Source organism: Chinchilla lanigera, unplaced genomic scaffold, assembly GCF_000276665.1.
Source record: "Chinchilla lanigera isolate Chin_1 unplaced genomic scaffold, ChiLan1.0 scaffold00085, whole genome shotgun sequence".
Taxonomy (NCBI): Eukaryota; Metazoa; Chordata; class Mammalia; order Rodentia; family Chinchillidae; genus Chinchilla; species Chinchilla lanigera.
Genome location: NW_004955486.1, coordinates 7286190 through 7301535, shown reverse-complemented (window position 1 = coordinate 7301535; position 15346 = coordinate 7286190). Strand labels below are relative to the sequence as shown.

At 48.4% G+C, this 15346-nt stretch overlaps 2 long non-coding RNA genes across 2 annotated transcripts; one reads left to right on the top strand and one right to left on the bottom strand.

The window, feature by feature from the left end:
- Window positions 1–5342: 5342 nt before the first annotated feature.
- Window positions 5343–14043, bottom strand: LOC102020252. The gene is made up of 2 exons (XR_263960.1): window positions 13709–14043; window positions 5343–5866 (listed from the first exon to the last, which is right to left on the bottom strand). It is a non-coding gene; the product is annotated as an uncharacterized LOC102020252 (long non-coding RNA).
- LOC102020014 lies at window positions 10936–12749 on the top strand. Its single transcript, XR_263959.1, has 3 exons — window positions 10936–11068; window positions 11734–11861; window positions 12662–12749. It is a non-coding gene; the product is annotated as an uncharacterized LOC102020014 (long non-coding RNA).
- Window positions 14044–15346: the final 1303 nt, after the last annotated feature.

Here is a 15346-nt window from a genome sequence, read left to right as displayed (position 1 = left end):
AGATGCCCAGGGTACCTAGGATTTCAGCTGCTGGATACAAACTCAAGGGAAACCAGACAAAGTTGCCTCCCACGCTCTCCTCACTCCAGGAGGCAGAACGTGGAGTGGTTCCCACACAAACGTGTGCTTCTGACAGCCTGGGTTGCTGACCAAGTTCTCTGACTCTCACGCTGTGTGATTTTGGATGAACAACTCTGCTGCTTCTTCTACCTGTAAGGTAGGTGTGACGGCAGTTACAGCAATGGTGAGATGAATTCAGACAGGAGGCACTTGGACTGCTGCCTAGCCGTGTGTGTGTGTGTGTGTGTGTGTGTGTGTGTGTGTGTGTGTGTGATTAGATTCTGGGATGCATACTTAGAAGGAGAAAAAAGTTGCAACATTTCCAAAATCCTAAGAAGATGAGAATGCAAGCATTCTCTGTTGGTTTATTTTGTTGGTTTCTAGTTTCCATCAGGATCCTTAACTCCTCATATTTGAATTTTGCAACTATCCACAATTCTGAAAAGAATTAAAGAAACTAATCAGAAGTCAATGCATTTTATGGTAGCTATTTCATATTGAGCTACAGCCTTTTGTAATTAAATTATTCCCAGACAACATAGATTAACTCATGGATGAATTGGCATAGTTTTGTCATTGAAGTATGTATTTCTTCAGGCTGCTTCACGGGCAGGGTGGGAATGCATGCCTGTTTCACTGAGACTTAGGACAAGAGGCCAGCTACAGACACTAAGGCCTGATCCAGAATTCTGGCCCCTTCTGAGCCAAGGTGGCACAGGCAGAGGTGGCGGAGGTGAGCTCGCTGCAGGTTTGTGCCGGACCAGTGCAGTTCAGAGCAGTCTATTCTGCAGACCGCTTGACACAAGGGAAAGGGAGAGTGAATTTGTCATTGTCCACAGCCCTGCTGAGCATTGTCTTGACAGCTTCTGCTCTGAGGGGGAGATGAGCACCCTGCTTCCTGTTCGTGGAGGAACCTGTGCACCCCAGCTCAGGCTCTTGGTCCCCTCCCTCCACACCTCAATCCGGCGCTAGGTACAAAGGCTTGCTTTCATGTTGAGCTGTCACCCCAGGTCCTGGAAGTTTAGGTCATGTCCTGCTAAGCAGGGGCCTCCCTGGCCAGGAAAACAGTTTCAGGAGTCCAGCTGTGCCCCTGACAACCCAGAAAGTCCTGTACACAGAGGGTACCCCACTGCCCCACCCACCCCGACTCAGCTCCCTCCATGTCCCCAGTGAGAGCAGGAGGTTCACTCACTTCTCAACTTTGCACCCCAGTTGCCCCTGAAATGCCCCTGGACAAGAAGGCAAATATGACAGAGGAATGCTAGACCTGCAGCCCACAGGCTTGGCAGTCTGAGCACACTGTCCCTCTGGGCTACGAGAAGAACACAGCCCAAGGCAGCCTTCGTGAAACCCATGACTCATTACCATTCTTATCTCTTGTGCGGGGAGGGAGCCCAGGGCCTGGTGCATGCTGGGCAACACTCTTGTAGTGAGCCACATGCCCATCCTCAACCATCACCTGTTTAAAACTGGGTACGCTAGAAGCACCCAGGAATCCTGCAGGGCAGTCGAGCTGACTCCATGCCGGACTCCTGGAAATGTGAACTCTCAGAGGTGATTGGTGGGAAGGAACAGTGACTGCATCTTGATACAGGCTGGAGCTGGCCTCATCTGCCTGGGAGACCCTGTGTGTCAGTTCCCTCTCTGACTCTTTCCTAGGGAGGGACAAGACATCAGCTCACAGGGCAAGGGCTGATGCTGATGGCTCTCTGTCTGGAGGGAAGGGCAGAAAACAATCTGTAGAGGATATCTCATCACCATGGAGCAGCCCAAGGACACCTGGGGACCAGGAGGCGGTTGTCAGGTCTGTGCATGAGTAGAAACTCTCATTCTTTCACCATGCAGACTTGGGAACCCTTTGTGTACACCTGCTCAGCAATAGCTCCTAGTGTGACAGACATGAGAATGAGTGAAACCCTTGCTCTCATGCTGCTGTGTGTCAGTCAGAAAGTTATTGCTGTGACAGATGGGGCCAGGTTGGACAGCCCCGCCTCACAGCTGCAGTTTCAGCTGGAGTCTGACCTGCAAGAGTCAGGTTCAGAGGCAGGACTGGTACCACTGTTGCCAATTGTGGGCAGGTGATGCTAATTTCCAGATCTGGCATTCTTGTGTTTGGTTTTTGCTGTTGCTGTAAGAGCCAGGGTGTTTGCAGTTGTTGATGTTATAGTGGTGGTCAGGGTCTGGTTGTTGCTTATGTTAAAGTTGTAGCAGTTGTTTTATTGTGGTGTTGGTTCTTATTGTTGTGATTGTCAATGTATGGCTGTTGCAGTGTTTGTTGATGATGTCATTGTGGGTGTGAGTGAAGTAGTGGGTATTGATTTTGTAATTGTGTTGGTTGATGTCATGGTAGTTGTTGATAATGTGGTTATGGTAATTGTTGTAGTGGTTGATATCATGGTGATTATTGTGACTGTGGTGGTAATTATTACTGGTGCTACTGTGGTTGTAGTTGTTACTCTTATTGCTCTTGATGATATTGTTGATGTTGTCATAGTTGTTACTATATTGTGGCTTTGTTGTTGTTATTTTGGCCGTGATCATGGTCATGGTTACTGACATTATAGTGGCTGTGCACCAAGTTGTGTGGTTATTGTGCTTGTTGATCATGTCATTTTGATTGATGCTGATGGAGTGGTTATTGCCCTTGTGGTTAGGCAGTGGTTGCCGATGTTACAGTTGTGGTGATTGATGTTGTCATGGTCGTCATGGTCATGATGGTGATGTTTAGTGCTTGCTGCCAATGATGTTACTGTGGTTGTGCTTGAGGGAGGGGTTGCTGATGTTATAGTTGATGTTTGGTGGTCATGGTTGATGACTTCATAGATGTTGCTGATGAGGTTATTGTGGTTGTGGTCATGATGGTAGTTGTTAATGTGGTGACTGCTATCGCTGATGATGTCATTGTGGTTGTAGCTGAAGTGGTGACTGCTGGTGTTTGGTGGTTGGTGTTGTGGTGTTGATTGTTGATGATGTCATAGATATTGCTGATGAGGTTATTGCTGCTGTGACAGGACGGCAGCTGTGAACATTGTCATGTTGGTGGCTGCTCCGTGGTTGCTGCTGCTGTTGCTGCTGTGGCTGTGGTGGGGGTGGTGGGGGCTGCTGACACTGTACATGTCATAGGGGTTTTTATCTTTGTGGTGGTGACTGCTGTGATATTGTGGTTGTGGTGGTTGTTGGAATTTGCACTGTTGTCTGTGTTTCCAGGTATACCTAGATGGCCCCTTTCTCAGATAGCCACACTTCCTTCCTTTATTTATTAATAGACAAATTAATCAAGATAAGCAACTGCAGATCTGGAGCACCTGTTCTCATCAAGTGCTCTGTCCATGCCACTTCTCAGGACCCTCTATTAGGGACAGTGACCCCAATCTTTGGGGCAATATTCCACCCCCAGACAATTTAAATAATTTTTCCAATAAAATTTCCATGAGATTCTTTCAAAAATTTTATGAGTCTAAATATATAGCACCAGCTGTGTCTGATCATCTTTTCTTCTCTTTTAGCCCTGTTGGGAGAAGACAAGCAATAAAGAACCTCTGGCATGATTTGTTCCTGTGAGTCCCCTCACATTTCCGCATAGGATTCCAGGAGCTTCCATTTCCTTTCCTAATTTTTCCATTATTATTTATTTATTTGAAAATATTCTGTGAAGCAACTTCTAAAAGCAGCTTTGCTCCCAACTTACATAAGGCCAGGGGTCTATCCATGAGGGCTTTACATCCCAGCCAGCCGGGATCTCCAGCACTGGGCTCTGGCCCAAGGGAGACAGGCGGGGTTCCAGCCTGGCCAACCTTACTCCCTTCCAGCTGCTGGCTCCTGTCCTCAGGCTGGGAGCAATCGCTGAGTCTCAGCTTCATTGATAACTTGGGGACTATGACACCAACCTTCAGGGCAGCCTAAGACTGCAGGAGCACAGCACAGAAAGCTGGTGATGAGAGGCTTGTCCTGGGAACACAGTCTCCCCTGGTGCAGTGAACTTGAGCAGATGCATCTCCAAGCACACCCGCCTGCAGCCGCCCTCACCCTGTCCCCTGGAACATCTTTGCCTGCCTGGCACCCTGGCAGGGTGTTCTCTAGGTACACAAGCATCTCCTTCCTTGTTCATTCCTGAGGTTGCATGTGTGACCCCAGCCTTCCCTGTGCAGGCCCTGACAGAAGCTGGATGGCACATTGTTGGTAACCACAGCAAGAACTTGATGATCCTGCCTCCAAAGTGACGTCCCCTGTGAGGAGATGGGACCAGTGGGGTGGGGAAGGCATTGCAGAAGGTAAATGGAGGACTCCAGATTCATAAACTGTTAAGAACCTCATGTTAGTGATAGCAAGAGGTCAAACCTCACTCAAGGCCCCATGAGAGGCACAGGCCTTGGGTCCTCAAAGGCATCTGCAGAGGAGGGTGTACTGCCCGTCACTGACTCTACTCAGGGCATGGCCTTTTTTTATTCCATCCTTTTCAGGATCCAGAGGCTGGTACAGCCCTCCCTGTCCTGGATGAGGGACCAATTGAGGGCTGGAAGTCTGCGTGATTTCCTAGGGGACCTTCCACCAAGTGTGCACTCTGCTGGTCTCCAATTCTACCTGGCTGGGTGAGAGGTGGAAATGGCCCAAAGTCCAGGTGGCCTTGCTCAAGGCTTCAGTCCCCATGGACTGAAGACCACAAGTCTCTAGATTTAGGCTTCCAATCCCATCTTTACTGCAGGCCAGCTATGTGCGAGGGACCAGGAATTTAACTGCTCTGGGCCTCCGAGTTTTCATCTCACAGAGAGGGGACCATGCATCCCAAGTTGCTGAGCACCTCAGGAGTGCGGCTGTCAGCAGCACGCTGTGGATCATGCAGTCAACTCCTGGCCCCCTTGGAAAGCTGACAACGTGATTTTGCTCTGAGGCAGCCTGTGGATGAGGCCACCCGGACCCAACTGGCTGTGCCCAACAGCAGAGGCAGCTGAAGCTGGGGCTCCCGAGGGCACTCACCTGGGGCTCATGTTGTACAAGAGCTGGCTCAGGGTAATTTGTTGTAATAAGCCATCTCCACTGCAGTCTCCCTCGGCAGAGGTTTGAAATACAGCAGGTCTCATTTAAGGCAGAAGGATGATAATGGGCCCAGTGCTGGAGAAAACCAGCTACTTTAGAGTCTAATCAGTCTTCATCAGAACCAACCCATTAAAGGAAAAGTGTGCCTGGCTCCATACAGAGCATTTGCATATTTTTCAAGTTCTTAACAGAGAAAAATCTGGAGGTGTCAAGATGGGCACCTCAGGACAGCACTTAAACCCTTCAAAGTAAATGAGAGGTGACATCTTTAATGAAGGGAGAGGCGGAGGGAGAGGAAGATACCTTCCGTCCCCTAGCCACTCCTGTTCCTCCCACAAGCCGGGAATCCTCTGGGAGCAAGCAGCCAGGCACAAAGGGAGATGGGGTCAGCCGGAGAAGTTTGAGTGCAGCTTCTTCTTTGCCATTCAAACCCCACTGCCACTCGTATCTTGGACTCATATCCTGGCCGTGTGGGGCTGGCGGCAGATCTGGTGCTGATTTCACGGCACAGTGGCTCCTGACTTCTGTGGATGTTCAAGGAGCACCAAGGTCCCCAGAGCCAGCCTTGCTCCAGTGCTGCCTTGGAAATCAGAAGGGATGCCACAGGCCAGGGATCTCTCCTGAGCATGAGGTTTTGGTGATGGGCAAAGGGCTCTCTGTTGCAGGAGCTCTGACTGAGCTTCACAGGAGTTTCCAAGCTTGGGAGCTGGAGTGCACAGGACCAGCCTCTCCCCTTGTCCCAGAACTGAGCCTCAACATTCTTGGGTGGGGTCTGCAATGAGAAGGGCACAGAGGAGAGAGATCTGTCACACAGAATTTGGGAGTGGCCCCCGCTCTCCCGCAGCTGTCCTGGCTTGGGGTTTTTGCTGCTTCACTCCGACTGGCCATACTGGACTTGATACGGCTGATCCTTGTAAAGAAACAGGTTTGTTTATTATTATTTTTTTTAACCTGGGTGAGGCTTCCCTATCACAGAAAATATCCCCCCAGCCAGTATACTTCAGTGTATTAGTTGTTCAGGTTAGTAGTTCCTGTTCCAGTTCCAATTGCTTCTGGTCTCTTAGAAATGGCTGGTCACTGTGATGCACACTGACTAAACCAATCCCCAACTGACAAACCATTCTGTCTATGTACTTCCTGCTTGTTTATTCTAAATATGCCCGAGACCACCAGAAAGTATGGCTTGATATTCTGGGAATGATCCTGTTCAGTGCCCTTTCACATAAAAAAATCTGCCTCAAAGTCTTGGGTGTCGTTTCAGTGTTTATGCTTGCCACAGCATCTGGTGCCTTGGCTGGGAAAACTGACCATGATGACCTCTTTAGTCACTGGTCATGGTCCTTGTGGATGGAGGAGGGACATCTCCAGGTCCTGATGGGAAGGAATGTCCTCAAGATTTCTGGAGCCCTCTTGGAGGTCTGGAGGAAGATTCATGGCCCCTTGCTTGAATGGCTCACATTGGACCCCAAAGGTAGGAGGATGCAATCTATGTTTCTGCCTGCCTGCTGGATTTTGGTAAGACCGTGCAGGCACCCTAGTTAGTCAGTCTGTTAGTCCTGCTTAGTTCAAGCAGAAGAGCTTGATCAACTCTTATTAGTTAAGTCCACCCTCAAGGGAAGGGGGGTTGGAATGTTTAACCTCTGAGTGCCTGCTGAATGAATGTGTGAGTGAGAATAAGCAATAGGGTGTTCCATCTGTGCACCAAGACTGGGAAGCACTGGTCACAGTGGCTTACTGGGTCCTCACCTGCAGTTCCGTGGTGATCCACATGTGACATAATGGAGGCCTCTCACCCTCCTTAGCTAAGTTGCACCTAAATCCCCACAAGGGGCACAGACAGGTGGGCATCTGAATGGTCTCTCTCTGAAGGGCACCTGCCCTTTGTCTGTTGTGCCATCATTCAAAGGTAGACAACTTAAACCATAGGGAGATAAAATGGGAACTAACTAGTTAAAACCCACAGTCCCTGACTGCAGGAAAAGGGGCTTTTATGGAGTTAAAAATGAAACCAGGGGCTGGGGATTTAGCTCAGTGGCACAGCACCTGCCTGGCAAGTGCAAGGTCATGAGTTCGATTCCTGGTACTGGAAAAAAAACAAAGCAAACCAAAACAAAACAAAATGAATCCAAACCACTCCTTGCATCTCAGAAGAAAAAGAAAAAGAAGAAAGAGGCCCATTGTTCCTGTGAATTCCACCTTGGCACCCTCATCAGCTGCTGCGGCTGCTGCCAACACCTATAGCTTCACTCCCCACTCCCAGCTCATCTACTTCCAGCCAATTAAATCAGTTCCAGTTTAATTGGCAGTTCTGTGGCCTGCATTCAGCCACAGAAGCCCCCCAGAGACACACATTCCTGGTCAGATGGCATCATCTAATGCCCACTCGAGATTAACAATTCCTTCTGAGTTCCACATTTTGACTGAAAATAATTGGACTGTCAGGCCTGATGAATGAGTTGCACCCCGTCGAGCCTGAACCGATAGTATAGACCAAACTCTATCAAATTGCCCACAGTCACTGCAAAACTTGGGGGCAAACCTGCAACTTTCCTGGTAGACAATGGAACAGAACTCTCTGCCTTCAAAAGTTCCCTCTGTCAAAGAGTTACCATCACCAGGATAACTGGGGCTCTTGCTACTTGCTCCTCCTGTAAAGCACAAACTTACAGCCTGGGAGGATATCACCTTTGCACCAAGCCAGTCAGCCTCCCTCTCATTTAAAACTTTGACTGTTCCTGGAGAAAAAGATGATGGCTGTATCAACCTGAGACAGATAACCAGAATCCTGAACTTCTGAAAACTCTTCTCCCAGAGGTATGAAGAAGACTCACCTTTGGGTCTGACCATAAACCATGCCACCTCACTGCCACTCTTTTTGCTGCCAAATGGCACAGGGAGCTTGAACAGGCAACCAACATGCTTGCTTCTGCTTGCAAGTTGTTCCCATAAACCCCTTCAACTGGGAAAGTCCTGAGTTAAAAGTTCAGCTCACTTGGACTCAGTTGCTGTAAGGGGTTAAAATCTCTCCCACTTTGGCTCTACACCTGTGTTCTGCATGACAAGAAAGTCATCCTTGTTGTCAAAACAAACCTACAAGGCCATCTGAGAGGCTCTCAGAGTCAGTCTAAGCCAGAAAAGCTTTATCCTGTTCTGTCTGAGGACCCCAAGTCCGACCTGCCTCCTCCTTACAGCATCAACACCAAGCTGCTCAGCCAGCCATGATGCCACCAGTGCCAGTTCTGTCTCCTGCACCACAGTCTCCTGATCTAGTGTCAGCAACTCTTGATTCTGTTTAATACAGAAGAATACCACCATATTTTAGATGGGGCCCAAGCTTGGTTAAAGTCAAAAGTCCCCATCACTGTGTTGATCCTGATGCTTGGGTGAACACAGTCCTCCCCTGAGCATGTCCAGACTGGGACTGTAATGTGACAGAGATCCATGAAGCCGAAGATCAGTACTGCATTGCTCTCCTGGCAGAGGGGGAGGCAAGAAGCCAAAAAACATGTCTAAAGTTATTAAAGGTACCAACTGGAGCCCCCACTGAAAGTCTGCTTGAACAGATCCTGTGAGATTCATGGGCACTTTGTCAAACATGAATTTCTGTAAATGCTTGAATGCCCTATACCTCTCCTTGGACATGACCAGCCTCCCTCACCCTCAGGCCCACTGTCCGGGATTTGATATTGACTCCAAGTGTACCCTACAAGAAAAAATAGCACCTACATCAGCCTAAAATGCCTCATACTCATAACGCTGAAAATTTGAGACTCATTTCCATAAGTATGGACAAAGGACTCACCCCCAGCTCTTGCCATCAGTCATCCGTCTTTGGTGATTGAGCTCTGTCCCAAGGTAACCCCCACCTGCATCACACAGTACACCCCTCCTGCCTGTAAAGCCAGTTCAAGATCTCCAAGCTGCCAGTGCTGCTGCCATTGCCCTCCCCTTACATTGCCTCAGTTTTCTGCTATCCACAGCCTGCTGATACACCTACCTGGACCTAAAAAATACTTGTGCCTTGGATTGGCTCCTGTCAGCCAGTCCTTCTTTACCTTTAAATGGGAAGGTCTCAGTTCTGATCTCAAACTCAGCTGACCTGTACTCAACTTCTAAGATGTTCAAAAACTTGTTTCCTCTTTCTGCATTTCTTCTTTTTTTTTTTTTTTTTTTTGGTTTTTCTCCAGTACCGGGAACTGAACTCATGACATTGCGCTTCCCAGGCAGACGCTTTGCCGCTGAGCTAAATCCCCAGCCCCTCTTTCTGCATTTCTGATTGATAACACCAAGCTGCCTGCTGGAAAGGCACAAAAGCTCTGCTACAATATCTGGCAGAAAGTGGTTCCATGCTGTCACAGTCACTGTCCTTCAAATCAAGAAAGCTGAGAAGTTCACGTTAGGCTGAAACTAATTGTCTAAGTGCCACATGCTGTACAGGCATGAATTGCTCTTAAAATGGACCCCCTGACAGATGCTGAGTGCACCCTGTTTATTGGTGGAAGTAGCTCTGTTAGGAATGGGGTCTGACAGGCAAGATACGCTGTGGTCACCTTGGACAAAACTATTTTGGTCAAAACTCTCCTGCAGGGATGATCTCCACAGCAAGCTGCTTCCTGTTGCTGTTGGGAAACCTGCCAGCAATGACAAAAAATAATCTGATCCAGAGGCTTAAACCCCCTCCAGGGATCCAATCAACTAAAAACTCAGTATTCCTGGAAGATCAGAGCCAGTCCTGTCCCCATCATTTGTTCTGCAAGCTCAAGCCACTGTGTTGAAACCCATACCCATGCAGCCAGCTCAGGCTTTAGTGTCTGTGTCACCAGCCCTGACCTCCCATTCCCTACCCCTACTGAAAAAAAATTGGAAGGTCCTTCTGTAAAAAAGAATCCCTAGATATGGCCTACCCTTCATCATTGTCAGCCACAATGGGCCTGCAGGGATAACTCAAAAACTAGATTAAACAAAAACTACATACAGCTTGTAACCAGTTAAAAGACCAGCTATAGCTGTAGACATTCCTGCACACACATGTAACCCAGGTACATATTAACTACCTCTAGAAGTTTCAAAAATTCAGCCTTTGATCCACTGATAAATTTACCTGGACAGCTCCTTTGAGGCTCACTCTGAAGAGGTTATGCACATTGACTAGTACACTCAGCTGAAGTCTGAGGACATTGTTCACAGGATTGCTGTGTACCTATTCTCCTTGATTTTTGTATCTTTTCAGGCTGCTTATCTGAGTCTTTGCTTCCCTGCCCCACTGCTAGCTTTTTTTGTTGTTAATTGACCTGTATTCTATTTACCCCAGTCCTTGCTTCCCCTGCTAGTTATGTGTTTATTTGTTGTTTGTTTGTTTTGCCTTAAACTGTATGGATGGTTGACCCAAGCAAATAAAACAATCAAGTACTTGACCAAGATTTGATGAATGTCCAAGGCACCACTGACATGTTCCTAGATCGGATTAACTCCCTCACTACCTTGCCGGAGTAATGTTACAGAACAGACAGGCCTAAATTATATCTCCTCCTAAAAAGTAACTTTGAAAAAGCTCTGTAATAAGACTATCTTGGAGACCTTGGCTAGAGCCCATCCTAGGATCACTGACAACCCTGATGTTACTTCTTGTTGGGCTTTGTCTCAGAAAATCACATGTAATATGCCCAGCAAAGATTTGCAGGGGAAACCAAGAGAGGGGGAAAATGTAACAAAAAAATGCTCCCCAGCCAGTATACTTCAGTTTTTCAGTTGCCCAGGTAATAGTTCCTGTTCCAGGTCTGGTTGCTTCTGTCTCTTAGAAACAGCTGGTCATTGTGATGCAAGCTGGTCTTACAATGTACATTGTATAATCCAATCCCCAATTGACAAGCAATTTTGCCTCTTTACTTCCTGCTTACTTATCCTGCATAAGCTCTAGACCACCAGAGATCAGGGCTTGATATTCTGGGAATGATGTGGATCAGCGCCCGTGGACGTAAGTAAATCTACCTCCAAATTCTGGGCATTGTTTAGGTATTTCTACGTGCTGTGACATCCCAGCAGGCAGTATCTGAATTTAGTTTGCAGATTCCCAACCCTGGGCTATCAGGCACCTCTAGGAGCTGAGTATGGCCCAGGTGCTGCCAGCAGGAAATCAGGGACCTCAGCTCTGCATGGCAAGGAAGTGGTTCTGTCAAAAATGTGAGCTCTGGAAAGGGACATGGCCAGGTGGACAGCTGACAGCAGCTGGGAAACTCCTGGAGAGAAGCCAGCTTGGCCATTCTCAGACCCCTCTCCTACAGATGGGAGAAGGTGGGTGGGTGCTCTGTACTGTGGCAGCTGGTCAGGTTCCCCAGGAGGGGCAGAGCTGGTGGCCGAAGAGGGTGGGCCCTGTGTTCACATCACCTGGTGCTACCACCCAGTGCCCCCATGTTTTCCACGTGGGACAGGCTTTTGTGATGTGCTCCTGCAGCAGCTCCCCCTTTCCTGTTCTTATCCAGCTGTGGGTTCCTCTCCTCCCCACTCTGTCAGGAGAGACTGTGCTAGGACAGGGATGGGACCCCTTTCCACCCCAGCACCAGCCCAATCTCCTGCAGCATGGTAACAACCATGAGATGTGTTGAGTTTGCTAGCTCAGTGATGTCTTCTGCATCTCTCTAGCCTCGTCACCCGTAGCTTGAGGTGTGGAGATGAAGAAGCACTCACCAACAGTGGAAAGCCCCACAGGCACAAGGACTTCTGTAGGATTTTACACATCAGGCAGGAAACCACCCTCAGCTTCAAAAGGGGTGAGTCAAGAAAGAAAACACCAGAGAAAGACAGGTGAACTCTGATCAAGCTATGCCTGAAAGCAATTCATCTCTGCATTTTCCTTACTGTTATACGTCCCAGTGGAGTTTTCACCCTTGGCAACCCAAAGCCCTGCCAATGAACTCTGTAGGAAGGGCAGCTAACATTCCGTTTTATAGATAAGCATGAGGTTTCAAACGTGTAACCAAATAGTATCAGAAAACCCCCAGAGCCAGAAATTGTCAAACACAAAAATAAAGTAGCATTTCTTCCTAATAGGCAGTGAGCAGAATTCAAATATGGTTCCCACAACTGCCAGCCCTTGTAAAAGTAACCAGTGTGTCGGTGCCCCTTGGTTGTGGACAGAATACCTCTCCTGTGATTAGATTACAGCTTCTGGCAAAGGTGAAGGGATTTGCAGGAGTTGCTAAGGTCCAGATATTGCATTCATCACAGGAAGTGTGTCTTTGGTGGACCTGACTTAATCAGGTGAACCCTTAAAGTGGACACAAAGCAATGGGTGCCCTCCTGCAGTCCTGTAAGGAAGCACACTGTCATACAGTGTTGGGACACCAAGCAGGGAGTGGTGCCAGCCACAGGGCCAAGGGCTTCAGGTATACAGGACAGGGCTTTGCTAGCCAGTGAGTTTAGCCTTAGGGAAACTGGGGTCCCTGCACAAAGCCAGGCTTCAGCTAGTGAGATCCTGAGCAGAGGCTAACTGGAACCCAGAATTCTGGCTCAGGAGAGGTGAGATGACCAATCGTGTGAGGCTCCTAAATTGTGGCAATTTCTTCCACAGAACAGAAAACTAATGTATAGAAAAGCTCACCACTCCATGGACCAGTTTACAGCCAAAGATTAAAGTACCCAGGCCTGTATATCCATCCTATATATATCCATACATCTATCTCTCTCTCCACTCACCCACCTCTCCATCCATCTCTCTATTCCTCAATCCATCCATCCACTTCTCCATCTGTCCATCTCTCCATCTATCCATTTCCCCATCCATCCATCCATCCATTTCTCCATCCATCCATCCATCCATCTCTCCATCTATCCATTTCTCCATCCATCCATCCTTCCATCCATCCATCCATCCATCCATCCATCCTTCCATCCATCCATCCATCCATCCATCCATCCATCCATCCGTCCATCCTTCCATCCATCCATCCACTCATCCATCTGTCGTGTGGAAAGGAACCAGATTCTGTGATTTCTGTCTCTCCACCCATCCATCTCTCCATCCATTTCTCCATCCATCCATCTATCCATCTGTCCATCCATCCATCATCCAGACACTCAGGGTAAGCCCCCTTTTGACTAAAACAAGCTAAGTGAATTGGGTCCTTCATTACCCCTGCAAAGTCCTTACTCTTCACCATCTGGTGTGATTCAGTCGTGGGTGTGGCCTTCTGTTGCATTCTTGTACAACGTGTTTTTACTTGCATATCTGGACCAACCACAACACATTATCCCCCATCACTCCCCTTTGGCTTCATTAACTGAGCCTCCTCATCCTTACAGCCAAGGTTACCAACCCGCAAGTCATGTAACTTGGCCAGTGTGGCCTAGCCAGATGCTGTACTTGTAGGCTTCTGCCTCCACCCTTTACAAACACAAAGTGCAATCCTGGCTTGGTGGTGGGATTTAGACCTAGCCACAGCATCTTCCTGTGACTCTCTTTCTGTTTTAACATGTCATTAGTCCCTGTTTGCCATACAGAATGATTATATCCATTGTGGAGAGTTGCTACATGTACAGGACACATCTGAATTCTTTTTGCCTTCCTTTCTATCTCCTGATCTCTTTCCCACTTGCAAGAGCCCCATTTCCTCATTACCTGTTACCCACCACTGCTTCCTTCCCAGGAAGGAGGAAAGATGCTTTGTAACGACTGAAATGGATCCCGTGCCAGAGGTGCCTGGAATTCCGTGGGTGTAGGTGGCAGGTTATGTGCCCTCTTCTCCGCACTGGAATTCCTGTTTCTGTAATCAGAGCTTGCGCTGTGCACAGGGATTGTGACACCTTTCCTGTGGGTGCTGAGGAGGGGAGAAGGTGATGTCATCACAGCTGGTGCACTTGCATCAGGGCAGCACCTGCCTGGACCCTAAACCCTCACTTCTTCCCATTTCTTCTCCCCTCAAACTCTTCCAAAATCCTACTTATCATCACAGGACCCCACTCACTGTATTTCAGTGTGTCCAAGCTGCTCAAGTTATGTCTAATTAGATAGGCTTAATTGATATTAAGACAAATAACTTCCAATTACTTTTTCCCTGTGAAATTGAGACTTATTGGAGGGCAACCATCTCTAATTTAAATCAGTGAATTAAAACAAATGTGATTTAGTGGTTCCTGAAAGGAGAGGGGAATTTTAATATGCAATCAACTCATCCCTGCTAACGGTTGGGTGCAAATTCTAAAACACATTAATCAACCGTGGATGCCACAGCCAGGGACAGCGCGTGGCCTTGGGTACACCGACAAGCAGCAAGGATTTCAGGGCCAGCGGCACTGGGCTTCCTGGACCCCTGCAGGTGACTCCCTCCCTGCTGTCTCATTTTCTCTGACTGAGAGCTGAAAAGGCTGGTCTTCAAGCATGATGCCCAGTATCTACAGAAAGCACGCTTGACACTTATTTCTGCTGTTTGCCATCCACGCCGCCTCTTTTCTTGTTTTAGACACCCACTGGCATCCAAGTCTGAGGTTCAAAAACGTATCAAAGTAACCCCCCCGCCCCACCGGACTGCACAGCAACATAGGAAGTGACAGGTCTCACCGTGAGAAGGTGAACACGCCCCCTGCATGCTACCAGGGGGTTGTCCCAAAGGGGACACTGAGGCAAAGGTGTAGCACCAAGCCTGGGCAGCCAGCAGGGGCGCATCCAGCTCCTGGTGGGAAAGGCACCCTGGGAAGCTAAACACGGCTTGATGTTGTTTTCAGCTTCTATCTTGACTTTTTTTAAATGCCAACTTTATCTTTAGATTTCACATTCTATGTAAGTTGTGAAAAATGAGTGAATACTGAATTAGTTATGATTCTTTCTATGGAAAGTGACAAAACTTGACACAAACTGTCTTCGGCAAAAATAGGAATTTATTGGCTCAGGCAATTGAAAATCTTGGGATGAATTCAGCTTAAGGCAGAGTTATAACCAAGAGAGCAAGCACAGCTCTCAGCACTCCGGGCGTGGTGCTCCCCCTGCCAGCTCCAGCCTCGGCTCCGGCTCTGCCCGCCTGCCTGTGCCACGGCAGGTGGATGGGGCGCTGCAGGCACGCAGCCTCTCATGTCATGGGGACCGTGAAGGGTACGAGGAGCTTTCTGGAATCCTGCCTCTGTTTAAAGGGGTGGGGGTTCACTCGGTGTGTGGGGTCAGGGGCTCCTGGTTCCTGCTCACGTTTAGCTCTGGGGCCCCTGGCACGTTATTAGCCTCTCTGCTCCTTAGGGGCAGAAGGGAATGGTCCACACCCCAGAGGGC